Genomic DNA, 14,250 nt, shown 5'->3' on the forward strand with positions numbered 1-14,250 from the left:
GCGACCGTCGAAACCCAATTCAACACAAAAATTACCATTTTACGGAGTGACAACAGGCGTGAATTCATTAATAACTCATTCCGGGACTTCCTGGTATCTAAAGGAATCATCCATCAAAGCTCGTGTGCCTATACTCCCCAGCAAAAGGAATCACCCGTTCCCTTATGATATCTACCTCTCTTCCTTTCTATTTGTGGGGCGATACTATCCTCATTGCAACCCACTTTATCAACCGCATGCCTTCCCGTGTCTTGTCCTTCCATACTCCTCTTGAATGTTTCAAAGAATTATATCCCAACACTCGGTTAATTCCTGACGTACCTCTGCGGTTTGGATGTGTTGTCTTTGTCCATACCCATGGTCCCAATCGTACAAAATTCACTCCTCGTGCCGAGAAATGTGTCTTTGTTGGGTATCCTCTCCATCAACGTGGGTACAAGTGTTATCATCCCTCGTCTCGAAAATACTCTGTGTCTATGGATGTCACCTTTCTTGAGGATCAACCGTTTTTTCTCGTTAGTCCTCTTCAGAGGGAGTGTCCTAGTGAAGAGACTAACTGGTCCTCGTACTCTATCCCCCTAGAGATGTCGGCTGAACCTGAAGATCCTAAATCTGTTCTTTCTAGTCCTGTTCTTCTCACTAATCAAGTCTCTTGGATAACCTACTACAGGAAGAATCTCAGGAAGGAAACAGTGTCGCCTGTCGCCTCTCCGGCTCCAGTTCATGAGTCTGACTCAGTCTCAGTTTCAGGTATGAATATCCCTGTTTGTGATATTGATGATTGTGTTGAGACTGATAATTGTAGAATGGATAGAGATGTAGAGATTGATGCAAATAATGAGAAAATAGAGGGAACTGAGTAGGATGGAGAAACTGATAGAAAAGACAACACTGAAGAAATAACTTTAGCAAACGAGAATAGTGGAAAGGAAGGTGATTGTGTAGGAAATCCTTCTCACAAAAGATCCATAGATCAGACGGTTGACTGCAGTAAGGAACGTGGAGAAGAGGAGAACCGTGATACGTTTCTTGATCTTCCAATTGCCTTGAGAAAAGGGACTCGTTGATGTACAAAGTTTCCTATGCATAGTTACATGACATATAGTAACCTATCTCTTGAGTTCAAGGCTCTTACTACCCGTCTAGATACGATAATGGTTCCAAGTACTATACAAGTTACCATGGAAACTCCCGAGTGGAGGGTTGCGGTTATGGAAGAAATAAGAGCCCTATAGAAAAATGGAACATGGGAACAGGTTACTCTTCCTGAGGGGCATAAGATGGTTAGATGTAAATGGGTATTTACTGTCAAGTACAAATCCGATGGCTCGATTGACAGATATAAGGCAAGACTGGTTGCCAAAGGCTTTACCCAGACCTTTGGTATTGATTACTCTAAGACATTCTCTCCTGTGGCCAAACTCAATACAATCCGGGTGCTATTATCTGTTGTTGTTAATAAAGATTAGCCTTTGCACCAGTTGGATGTGAAGAACGTGTTTCTTAATGGAGAACTCGAAGAAGAAGTCTATATGAGCCCTCCACCTGGCTTCGAACATCAATTAACCATCGGGTTTGTAGATTGAAGAAATCTCTGTATGGGTTGAAACAGCCGCCAAGAGCCTGGTTTGACAAATTCACCATGTTTGTTAAAGTTCAGGGGTATGATCAGGGGCACTCAGACCACATGCTGTTCACAAAAAGGTCGAGTTCAGGAAAGACTTCAGTACTTATTGTGTATGTAGATGACATTATTCTAACTGGTGATGATACTGATGAAATCATAAGACTTAAAACGAAGATGGCTGAAGAATTTGAAATTAAAGATCTGGAAAAATTACGATACTTTCTTGGGATGGAGGTGGCCCGATCGAAAGAGGGTATATCTGTCACAATGAAAGTATACTCTAGATCTTCTCAAAGAAACAAGAATGACTGGGTGTAAACCTGTAGACACCCCTACAAAGTATAATGTCAAACTGAGTAATGTTAATAATGGAGCTTCTGTTAACAAAGAAAGATATCAGCGATTAGTCGGGAAGTTGATATATTTATTTCACACAAAACCTGATATATCATATGTCGTGAGTGTTGTTAGTCAGTTCGTGCAAGCTCCCTATGAAGAACATATGACAGTAGTTGAACACATCTTACGGTATTTAAAGGGCACTCCTGGTAAAGGTCTTCTGTTCAGGAAGTCTAGTAAACATGGTATAGAAGCATATACAAATTCAGACTGGGCTGGATCTTCTGTTGATAGAAAGTCTATGTCTGGATATTGTACGTTTGTCTGGGGCAATCTGGTCACTTAGAGAAGTAAAAAACAGGGAGTGATTGCCAGGAGTAGTACAGAAGCCGAATATAGAGCCATGTGTTTGGGGATATGTGAAGAGATCTAGTTGAAGAAATTATGAACAGATCTTTGACAAGACAGTGAGCTTCCAATGAAGTTGTTTTGCGACAATAAAGCAGCAATAAGTATTGCCAACAATCCGGTCCAGCATTATAGGACTAAACACGTCGAGATTGACAGACATTTCATTAAAGAAAGATTGGACAATGGGAGCATATGTATTCTCTACATCCCTTCAAATCAGCATATTGTAGATGTCCTTACAAAAGGGTTGTTAAGACAGAGTTTTGATTACTGTGTCAGCAAGTTGGATCTTATCGATATTTACGCCCCAACTTGAGGGAGAGTGTCAAAAAAGGGTTTGTTTGCCCTAGGGGTTTATTTGTAATTTAATTATGGGCCTAGGACTTCCTATCTATCTATTTATTTGAGCAGTCTTTCTGTATTTCAGTATAATTTAATAATAAGATTCAATCGTGGTTTTTTCTCCATGGTTTAGGGTTTTCCACGTAAATCAATCTTGTGTTTCTCTTCTTCTATTTTTATTTTTATCAGTTTATACAACATCTCCTCAGCCAAAATGAATCTCTTTTGCTCATCTATAAGTGATAATACTAATAAGAACCATCTTATTTTCAACAAAGTATGGAATCTTATATTCCAAAAAAAATGCAAATTCTTTCTTTGGATAATACTACACGATGGCCTAAACACTATTGAGACTCTTTAAAAAAAGGCTGTCTAATTCTTCTCTCAGCCCAAACTAGTGCAAAAGGAAAGTATGAATCAACTGTTCATCCATTGTGACTTTGCAAAAACTATTTGGAGGAAAATTCAACCTTGGACCAAGCAACATCAGGAATGCTAATGGCATGCTTTCACTTGCAGATGCAATATGCAATATAAACCTCACAAAAAAGAAAAGGTATTATTGTTTTCAACTTAGCTATAATCATTTGTTGGTCTTTATGGCTTGAAAGAAATAATCGAATCTTCAACGATCTTGAAAACTCTAAAGTAAAGGTTTGGGAAAATGCTCATGTTCTCTTTGGTTTGTGGTGCTCCAAACCAAAACGCTTCAAAGACTACTTCCCAGCTATTATTTCATTGAATTTTAATGCTTCATGTAACTTCACTTTCTTATTGGGCTCATCTCCGGCCCTTCTTTTGTAACCCTTTTTATTGATAATTAATGAATGGGTTGAGATATGATGATGGTGCTAAGGAGGTGTCAACCTAACTAAGATGTTTCGGTGCATCTACTGACCTCGGTTGTATCTTTTTCACAAAAAAATAAAATAAAACTCAAATCTCAAGGGTGAAATTGTAAGATTTTGAAACTTAGGTACAAAATTAAAATCAAACTACAAACTTAAGTACTAAATGTGTAACATTTTGAAACCCAAGAATCAAATATAAAGGAAAATTGCCAAAATAGGAAAATTTTACGGGTGTTAAAGAATTTTGGGATCGATTTTTAAGAAGAAGACATTTAGGACAAATTTTATGTGAAATTTCTAAATTGCCCTTTTAGTTAAGAAAACCTTAAAATGAATGAAAAGAGCAGTCTCACTCACTTCTCTTGCATGAGAACACCTTCGGCGATCACATTCAGCCAAATCCTTCAACGATGATTCTTCCGAAAAAATCCTTCAGCAGCGACACCTTGTTAGAGTTAGAAAACATGCAGCAGAAGAAAAATAGATCATTAAGCATTCCAATTCATTAATTTTGGCTTTAAATTAAGCATGCTCATAAACTAATAAGAGAGTTTCATGACATACCTTTGAAAAAACACTTGATTCTTGAATCTCAACTGCAATCTCCTTGAAATCAGTTCGTGAACCACCTCAAGGTCTTCCCTACTATCCTCTTGGTATCTTATATTGAGTTGTGAGACTCAAAATAAGCTTGGATTAAGTGAATTTGGAGATGAGATTACTGCATCACCATGGTTAAAGACCTTCTTCAACCTCAAGGATTTTTCAGGAAAAAAACACAATTGCATGCTCGATTCTCACTTCAATCTTCTTTATTTATTGCATGACTATCATGCAAACAGTATTGTTGCATGTATTGCAGCTCATGCTTGAAAGATTGACTCAAATCTGAAAATGGAAAATGAGTGAGCTTCTTACTTAGAAAGTGGAAAAAATCTCACTTTTGAGATTTTTCCATTTCCATTTCTTTTTCATTTTTTGATTTCCAAATTAATTTCTAAAATTAATTTTCTTTTTCAAATTAATTCAGTAATTAATTTATCTAATAAAATTAATAATTAATAATTTATTAAACAATTTAATTAATTCTAATAATTTAATATCAAATATTAAATTAATAATTTTTTTCCAATTCCACTATCATGAATCTAATATTTAAATCATATTTAAATATTAATTGATTCTCCAATTTCTTTTAATTCTAAAAATTAATGCGTAATTATATCATATATAATTACTAATTTCCTTAATTTGAATTTGAACGTTTCAAATCAATTTATCACGTTACTCCAAGGCTAATCCATTTGTGAGCTATAGGGGGACCTTGTGGACCTACAGATTATGGGCTCCAACGATATGAGATTAATTGGTTAAACTTTTACTCCAAATTAACCCCCGTTCATTAACTACTGGGTCACTCTACTAAAGCCCAGAGTTGCACTCCCCTCACTGTAGATATATTATGTCCACTCGATATAACCATAATTAGTAAGTTAACCCTTTACAGGTTGTTCGTAATAACGGCAGGGTCAAATGGTTGTTTTACCCCCCGAGATTACCTCTTGTTCCTTAAGTCCCACTGATCCTCTAATGAACAATTGGTTTGTGATCCGATTAATAAATCGAGTCCCTCTCAGGCCAATGAGAGGGTGGGGCCCCTTGTTCAAGACTTGGAGTCAACAGTTAAGGGAACGACCCTCTCTACTATCCATGAAAGCGGGTATGAGTGAATTCCATCTTGCACCCTATGTCCCAACACTATAAGAAAAATGAGTTCCTCCGACGCTTAAATAGAGCATCGGGAGTTAGGTCGTCGAGAGAGACGGTCTCTCCCGATGAAGTAAAGGACCAGGGGAACTCCCGACGCCGTAAAGGTTCGTCGGGAGTTCCCGAAGAACTCTCGACGTGTCACACCCCCTCCCAGATTACCCTCTTAATCTAAAAGAGGATATGACCGTGGTAGTTGCTAGCCCTGCTGCCAGCACCTACCACCTTAGCCCTCTAATCTAAATGCCAACCTGTTAAACATTAATAAGGTATGCATATGGTATGTCTCCTTAAGGTTCTACAAAATATTATATAAACACATGCATATAGCCATGATATAACATCTAAGGGGAGAAGCATTCACAGATGGGCCCAAGTATCTCTAACAAAGCCCTAGTCCTTCTCAAAACATGTGTGCATAAATAAATCATCAACCTAAGTCTTCTTAATAAGCCGAGTCTCTCAGTGGCAAGCAGCAGCAGGATCAACCTTGAGGAATCTGACCGCTACCTGAGAAGGGAAAACATAGAAATTCTGTGAGCTAAAAGCCCAGTGAGCGACTATAGAACCGTATAACATCATGCATTACATCACTATAAACATGTAAATATACTAATGAGTATCTCAAGAAATTGTCTCTAAGTGTAGCTTTAAACCATTCTTAGACATCATCCAACATCATTATTCTCTAGTTGAGAACGAGCCTAAACGCTCTAGCTCCCAACATTTAATACAGGCCAAGAGACTCATACTTCGGTCTCTCATTCAGAACTGCCTACGTGCACGTGGCTATACTAAGTACCATCATACCTTAGGTACTTCCGCTCAGATACCTTCTCAAACCTGTCCTTCAGTATCGAGCTACTAAGATACTCAAATGTCCTTCGGTATCAAGTTGGTCAGGTACCTTCTCAAATGTCCTTCGGTACCGGGGTATTTTGTAGCATCAAATTAAGTTCTATTGCCTACCATCTACACAAGAACTCATTTTCTCATAGCCTTCATCTAGGAAGCATATTTTAACATTAGAAACTTAACTTTTGTAATGACTACATGACATATCTTGGCCTGTGTTACACATATACAAGCCGGGAAACATGCGTTAAGTTATTCTCCAACCATTTGTTACTTGAGGAAGTATAAATTCATCATTAATATCATTATAACTTACTTGATCTTATATGCATAAGTGTTGGAGACATTAATTCACTTAGTCACTCACCACTCGTCAAGGCTCTTAACAGTTTATACGCCTCTCCTAGCTCTCCTTGGCCTAAAAGGACATAATTTCCGGTTAAACTACTTAGAATTCTTAGTAAAATACCTCAAATAGTTCATTTACTAAAGGAACTTTCATCAACAAATACAGCTTTACTGGCAAGATCCTCATGAGCGAGATCAGCGAGATCCTCATGAGCGAGATCAGCGAGATCCTCATGAGCGAGATTAGCGAGAACCTCATGAGCGAGATCAGCAAGAACCTCATGAGCGAGATCAGCGAGATCCTCATGAGCGAGATCAAGCTTTTCCTGGCAACTTTCATCCTAGCAATACTGACCTTACCAGCGATACTTAGCCCAATTTCTAGCGAGATTTCCTTCTAGAGCGAGATCCTCATCACAAAATCAGCTAAATTTCCTTCATAAGCGAGATCCTCATTCCCATATCTCGCTATAACTCTCCACGGTGAGTTGTTTGCTTGTTTTTCCCAAGCAACTGTCTGCTTATGCACCGTTTCCCTATTACAACTTTAAAAATTCATAACTCAAAATCCAGAGCTCTTTTCTAGAAACTTCCTTCTACAAACTTGTTTAAAATTGAGTTAACTTTATTACTTAAAATGTCAGCTAAAAATTCATTATATTTTGGCCTGAAGCTTCCAATCTTCACCTCGGGCCCTGATTAATCCGAGGTTCTGCCTCTTCTGTAAATTCTCTATTTTTATCCTTCTCCTCTTGAAATATTTCTCCGTCAGGACAACCTTGAAAACTAGATTCTCCCAGCTTTCAAATGGCACCGATTTCACTAAATTTTCTCTTTTCCATTGCCGAAACCATGCTTTTGAAGTTTCACTTCCCTTTTAATCTTTCTGCCGCTTCCCGAGTTCAAAGAGTAGATTGCCACGTCACCCCACATCTAGTGCCTCCAGCCAAACTAATGAATGAGTTTCTTCATTTAATATATTTTCCTTCCCTTCCTTCATAATCCCTATAAATAAACATGAATTTCTACTTAATAAATATGTAATATAACATTCCTTTGGTTAAACATGCTTATTTAGGGAACCTAGAGTTCAGGGTTTACACGACACATCAAACCGACATCGGGAGTTCTCTGAGAACTCCCGACATATTAAAATGGTGTTGGGCATTCCCCGGGGAACTCTCGACGTCAGGCGTTGACTGTCGAAAGTTCCCGCGGAACTCTGACGGATCTCTCGTCGCTCATCGGGCGGCGTCGGGAGAGGGGTCTAGTTTAAACCAGACCCCTTCTTCTTCCCCATTCCCCCTATGTTTTCTCTCTCCCTTTCAAAAAACCCTAACCCCCCCCCCCCCCCCAACTGCCGCCGCCCCTATTTTCTTCCTCTCTCTCTCAAATTTTTCCCTCTTTCTCCCATTTTCCTCATTTTCTTCACCATTCTTCCTCACTCCCCCATTTTTCCATCATTTTACCCTTTAACTCCCATTTTCTCCATTTTTTCCATCCAATTTTTCTTCCATTTTTCCCATCAAATTTTTCTTCCATTTCTCCCTTTTCTTCCATCCTTTTACACTTTCCATTTTTCCCATAAAATTTTTCTTCCATTTCTCCCTTTTCTTCCATCATTTTTTGCTGCCGCCGCCGTTGTCGCTGCAATCAACTGCCCGTCGCCGTTGTCGTCTCCTCGCCGGTAATTTTCTCATTTTATTTTATCTTGTATACTTATTTAAATCATATGTGAAATGCCCATTAAAATGTGTTAAATATTGTATTTGCTTTTGTTAATTTTCTGAAATTGTTGTACAAATCATGCCCATCAATATTATGCCCATTAAAATATTATTTGAAATTTTTAACAATTCAAAGATGTTGAATAAATGAAAGGCCTATATTAATCTAAAAAATATAAAATAAATCTTTAAACCTCCAATTTGGTACTTAACACATTTAATATTTTAAAAAAGTTTAAAGAATCTACTAGACATAAAACGAAATTCTATATCTAATAGAAAATTGAACTTTAAATTTTGTTCAATAGGCTTGTAAATTTTAGAAGATGTTGAATAGATGAAAGGCCTATATTAGACACAAAATTGAAAGCTTGGAGACGTACTAAATAAAACATTTGAAAGTTGTTAAGACAATTTAAACGGTCTAGGGACCTATGTGTTTATTTTTCCTTAAGAAATGAAAATTATGGAACTCAATACTTAATAATACATTGTACTTTGTCCTCTAATCCAGGTTATTTTTTGGATTACAAGTTGGTCAGAAAATATTTATTTTTAAGGATGAATAAAGAACGGATTAAACTAAGGAATAAGTTATCAGTGGAGTATAGAGAAGGAGTATCACATTTCTTAGATATGGCAAGGTTTCATGTTAATGATTCCGGACGAATAAGATGTCCATGCAAGAATTGTATGAATTCAATTTGGGAAAAGATAGATATTGTTGAACGACATCTATTAACATATGGAATATCTCCCTCATATTGTGAATGGGTATATCATGGAGAGCCAGCAAACTTATCTAGAAGTCATACAAGTCATTCAATACAGGATATTGAAGTAGATAATATAGAGAGTAATGCTGTCGAAGAAAATGAGATGTTGAATCTTATAAACGATTTACAAGTTCCAATTGAAAACGAAAATGCAAATGAAGGAAGGATTGAGAATAATGAAATGTCCTTTAATGGTCAAGAAAGAGATACCATGAACTTATTCGAGGATTTAATGGCCAAAGCACGTAATGAATTATACCCTGGGTGTTCGCAATTTTCGTCCTTAAACTTTTTAGTGAAGTTGATGCATATCAAAGTTTTGAACGGAATTGTTAAAAGCAGCGTTTCCAACTGACACCTCTATACCTACTTCCTTTTATGAAGCCAAGCAAAAATTGCGTGATTTAGGCCTAAGTTATGAGTCTATTCATGCGTGCAAATATGATTGTGTATTGTATTGAAAAAAGTTTGCAAATTTGCAACAATGCCCTGTTTGTGGTGAGTCTCAGTACAAAGTTAATGATGGCAAGGGTAAAAAAAATACCACATAAGGTATTGCGTCATTTTCCATTGATACTAAGATTAAAACGATTGTTTGCATCAAAAGAAGGTGCTTCTGACATAAGATGGCATAAAGATAAGCGAGTTGAAATGGAGGATGTATTGCGACATCCAGCTGATGCAGAGGGGTGGAAACATTTTGATCGTGGATTCCCTCATTTCGCTTTAGATCCTCGAAATGTTTGTTTGGGATTAGCTTCTGATGGCTTCAATCCGTTTGGAAATATGAACACTTCTTATAGTATGTGGCCTGTGGTGATAATTCCTTATAATTTGCCCCCTTGAAAATACATGAAGGAAACAAACTTCTTCATGTCTTTGCTCATACCTGGTCAAAAATCTCCTGGAAAGGAAATTGATCTTTACTTGCAACCGTTGATTGAAGAGTTGAAAGAGTTATGGACAATTGGTGTGCGAACTTATGATTTTGTTGCTGGTGAGTTTTTTCAACTATATGCTACCTTATTATGGACGATTAATGACTTCCCTACGTACGGTGACTTATCTGGGTGGAGTACAAAAGGTTATCAAGCATGTTCAATATGCAAAGAAGATAACTCGTCCTTTGGGATAAGAGGGAAAATATCATTTATGGGACATCGACATTATCTTCCAGATAATTATAGTTGGCGTCGAAGTAGACAACATGATGGAAAAGTTGAACGTAGACCTCCACTAGTCGTAATGAATGGAGAAAAGATATTACAATAAATAAATACGCTAAATTTTTTTGTGCTTAGCAAACATCCATCGAAGCAAGATAAAAAAAGAAAGCGAATTCTAAACTGGACTAAAAAAAGTATTTTTTTCCAACTTCCATATTGGTCCAAACTATTGTTATGACATAAATGGGATGTAATGCATATTGAAAAAAACATATGTGGCAATTTGGTGGGCACATTGTTAAATATTGAAGAAAAGACAAAGGATACAATGAACGCTCGATTAGACTTACAAGATTTGAAGATAAGAAAGAACCTACACTTGATACAGGTCGATAACAAATTTGTAAAACCACACGCAGCATACACATTAACAAATGGTGAACGGATTTCGTTTTGTAAGTATTTGAAATCAGTGAAATTCCCTGATGGATTCGTATCTAACATATCACGATGTGTCAATGACAAAGATGGAAAAATATCGGGGCTGAAAACATACGACTGTCATGTGTTGCTTCATAGACTACTCCCTATTGGTATTCGAGCATACCTACCGAAGAACATATCCACTGCTTTGTTGAGTTGTGTACATTCTTTCGCGACTTATGTGCAAAGACAATATGTGTAAGTGATTTGAACAGACTACAAGCAGACATCATAGTCATACTTTGTAAATTGGAGAGAATATTCCCACCTGACTTTTTCGATGTAATGGTACACCTTACAGTTCATCTACCATATGAAACCAAAGTGGTGGGTCCAGTTAGTTACAGTTGGATATATCCTATTGAAAGAAGTTTATGAATATTAAAACAATTTGTACGGAACAAAGCACGTCCCGAGGGGTCTATAGCAGAAGCATATGCAATGAATGAATCATGGAACTTCTGCTCGAGATATCTAAGTGGGATTGGAACGAGATTCAATAGAGATGAACGAAATGATCATTCCCGATCACGAGATATTTGGTGAATTTGAATTATTTAGGCAAAGGGTACGGCCATTAGGGGCGTCAATTTTACGGACGCTATCAATGGAGAAAAAGCATATTGCACATTGATACATTCTCAACAATTGTAAAGAAATAACAGACTATCGCAAGTACGTTTCAAACTTTTTCCATTTCTAAATTCTAGGGTATCTCCTTTGATATAACATTTAAATGATCAATTTTATAGGCAACATTTGAGGTTAATTCGTCGTGAAGCTCAAAGCGCCTCTCACTTATATATAAAACATCAACGCAAATTTTTCGATTGGTTCAAATCTCAGGTATACATAGTCATTTTGTAGGCAATAGTTGAGGGATGATTCATTTTTCATATTCATTTTTAATGTATAAGTAATTATCAGGTTCTACAATGGCGCGAGAGAGAAGACATCTCCGATGATTTCTTTTCACTTGCAATGGGACCTTCGTCTGAGGTGCGCTTTTACAATGGATGCATTATTAATGGGGTATGGTTTCACACTGTAGAGCGTGATAATCGTAGAGCTACACAAAATAGTGGAGTCCTAGTGGCCGGGGAGATTAGTGAGAACACAAGTGTGGATAACAATTTCTACGGTGTTGTAGAAGAAGTATTAGATTTCTAATATGCGAACAGAAGACGTGTTTTCTTGTTGAAGTGCAGATGGTTTAACACAGATAACAACAAAAGTAATAGGACACATGTGGATTTAGGATATAAATCGATCAATACATCACACTTTTGGTATGTCGACGAGCCTTTCATCTTTCCTATCCAAGCACAACAAGTATTTTACATTGATGACATCAAACATGATAGCAATTGGAAAGTTGTTCAAGTAGTCCAAAATAAACGAATATGTGATGTACCAGAAGTGGATGATGTTGAAAACGCACAACTAGATTTACTAGAAATTGGTGGTGGCGTCCGAATGGATGAAACCATTGAGGAGGTTACTTTATGTAGAGTTGACGTTGATCCTATAGTTGTGGAAAGACCAATTATTGTACATGGTGAAGAACAATTATCTCCCAATAACAGTTCAAGTGTTGATGAATAATTTGAATTAGATTACGATAATGAGTAATGATGTATCTACTCAATTCTCTTTTTATCTAGCTTACACGTATTTATTGTTAATTTAATATTGTTTTCTCTTTTTTGTGTTTGTATAGATTCAATGTCAAACCCTAATAGGCAACAGGAGGCTGATGAAGAATTCCAGGAGTTATATCTAGGCAACACGGTATCTTCTGTGGGTGATACTTCAGGTTAGTATATTTTGAAATATATTCTGTTAACTGAAATACATCATAAACCGTTTTAAATTTTTTATTCTTCAAATAGTAGCTAAGCATCCAATCGGAAGAAACGAGAGCATTGGCGGAACATCGAGTTGGAAAAATACGTCCAAAAACATGAGAAAATTACAATCGTGATAAATGAGGGGAGACGAAACCAATATCTCAACATTCGGTACGATTTAGTAATGTGATCGGCGTCGCCGTGAGATCTGCATTTTCAGTACGTTGTCGTACTTTTGCTGAGGTTCCAAACGAGTTCATAGAATTGGCTAAAAGTCAATTATTGGTAAGTAATTATAAGTTTATTCTTTTACAGTCATTAACATCATCTATGCTAATTCTTCCCTCCCTCTTTTGTAGGCTCATTTCGAACTTGATCTGTCCAATCAACGACTTAAACATTTTATAGAACATCAAATGTAAAACTCCTTCAAAGAATTTAGAGCAGATTTGCACAGACATTACAAAAAATGTGGAGATCCTCCGCAAGCACGTGTCAATTTGCCTAGTTGGCTTAAAAATAGGCCAGAAGATTGGGACTTTTTGTATGACCGCTTCGAGAGTGAAGCGTTTCAGGTACAATATTTATGGCGTGTATCATTTGCTGCATTTACTAATACATCACACTATTGACATATTTTTTTTCCTTCAAATGTAGGAAATGTCTATGACGAACAGGAAAAATAGAGAGAAATTACCGTTCGACCACGTAGGTGGATCGAAGTCATTCCTGCAAATTCAGGCAGAGTTATAGTAAAGAAAGGGTCAAGAAATAGGACGTGTTGACCTATTTAGGGAAACACAATCTAAAGATGGCAAGTTTGTGAACGAGGCAGCTGAAAATGCACATGTAACATTTTTTTGCTTTACTGTCGTGTTTTTTTTTCACTTTTAACTTTAATTGCTCGTTCTTACCCATTTAATTATTATGTCTAACATCAAATGTTGGAATTACAATCCAGCCCCACTCTAGAAGGTTCTCAACCACTAACAGGGGATGAAATCTGTGAGACGGTTTTGAGTAGACGAACCGGATATTCAAAAGGTCTAGGTTGGGGCCCTAAGCCTAAGTCAAGAAGGAGTAGCATCTTATCAAGCTCGTTCATCTACTCAAGGAATGGAGGCAGGAATGGAGGAATTGAGAGTCAATTTCCAACAGTCTCAGTCGAGGATTAAGGAACTTGAAGACATTCAGAAAAGAATGCAAGAGGATCATGCAAGACAAATGGAAGAAATGAAAAAAATGATTGAAGACATGGTACGATCACATAGAGGAGACCCATCAAATTAGGTATGATTACTACATTATTTAGTTGTCTAATATGTTGCTATCCTGCAGTTATGGTAGCAAAGTTTAGTTATGTCTTAAGTAGCTTTATGATAATTAAAGAATTGTTGGCTATCCTGCATTTATGGTAGCCAAACAACTGGATTTTGATGTGTTTTTTGTTGGCTCTCTCCTTGCTTCTTTTTTTGACTTTTTATTCAACTATATCTCGCTCTCTCCTTGCCTCTCGCTCTCTCCCTAAATCTCACTCTCTCTCTGTATCTCGCTCTCTCTTTGAATCTCGCTCTCTTCCTGTATCTCGCTCTCTCCTTGCCTTTCGCTTTATCCCTGTATGAAAGAGCTGGTTGGTCAAGAGAGAGCTTTGAGTCTTATCATTATTGTTTTGAATCTGTCTTTGTGTCTCTTCCTCCATGATTCC

General features: G+C 37.1%; 1 pseudogene; it reads left to right on the plus strand.

Moving 5' to 3' along the window:
- Window positions 1-1,239: 1,239 nt before the first annotated feature.
- LOC150037519 (uncharacterized) lies at window positions 1,240-13,720 on the plus strand (annotated as a pseudogene).
- The last annotated feature ends 530 nt before the right edge of the window (window positions 13,721-14,250 follow it).

This window comes from Benincasa hispida, chromosome 3, assembly GCF_027475165.1.
Source record: "Benincasa hispida cultivar pf3 chromosome 3, pf3_genome.v1.1, whole genome shotgun sequence".
NCBI lineage: Eukaryota > Viridiplantae > Streptophyta > Magnoliopsida > Cucurbitales > Cucurbitaceae > Benincasa > Benincasa hispida.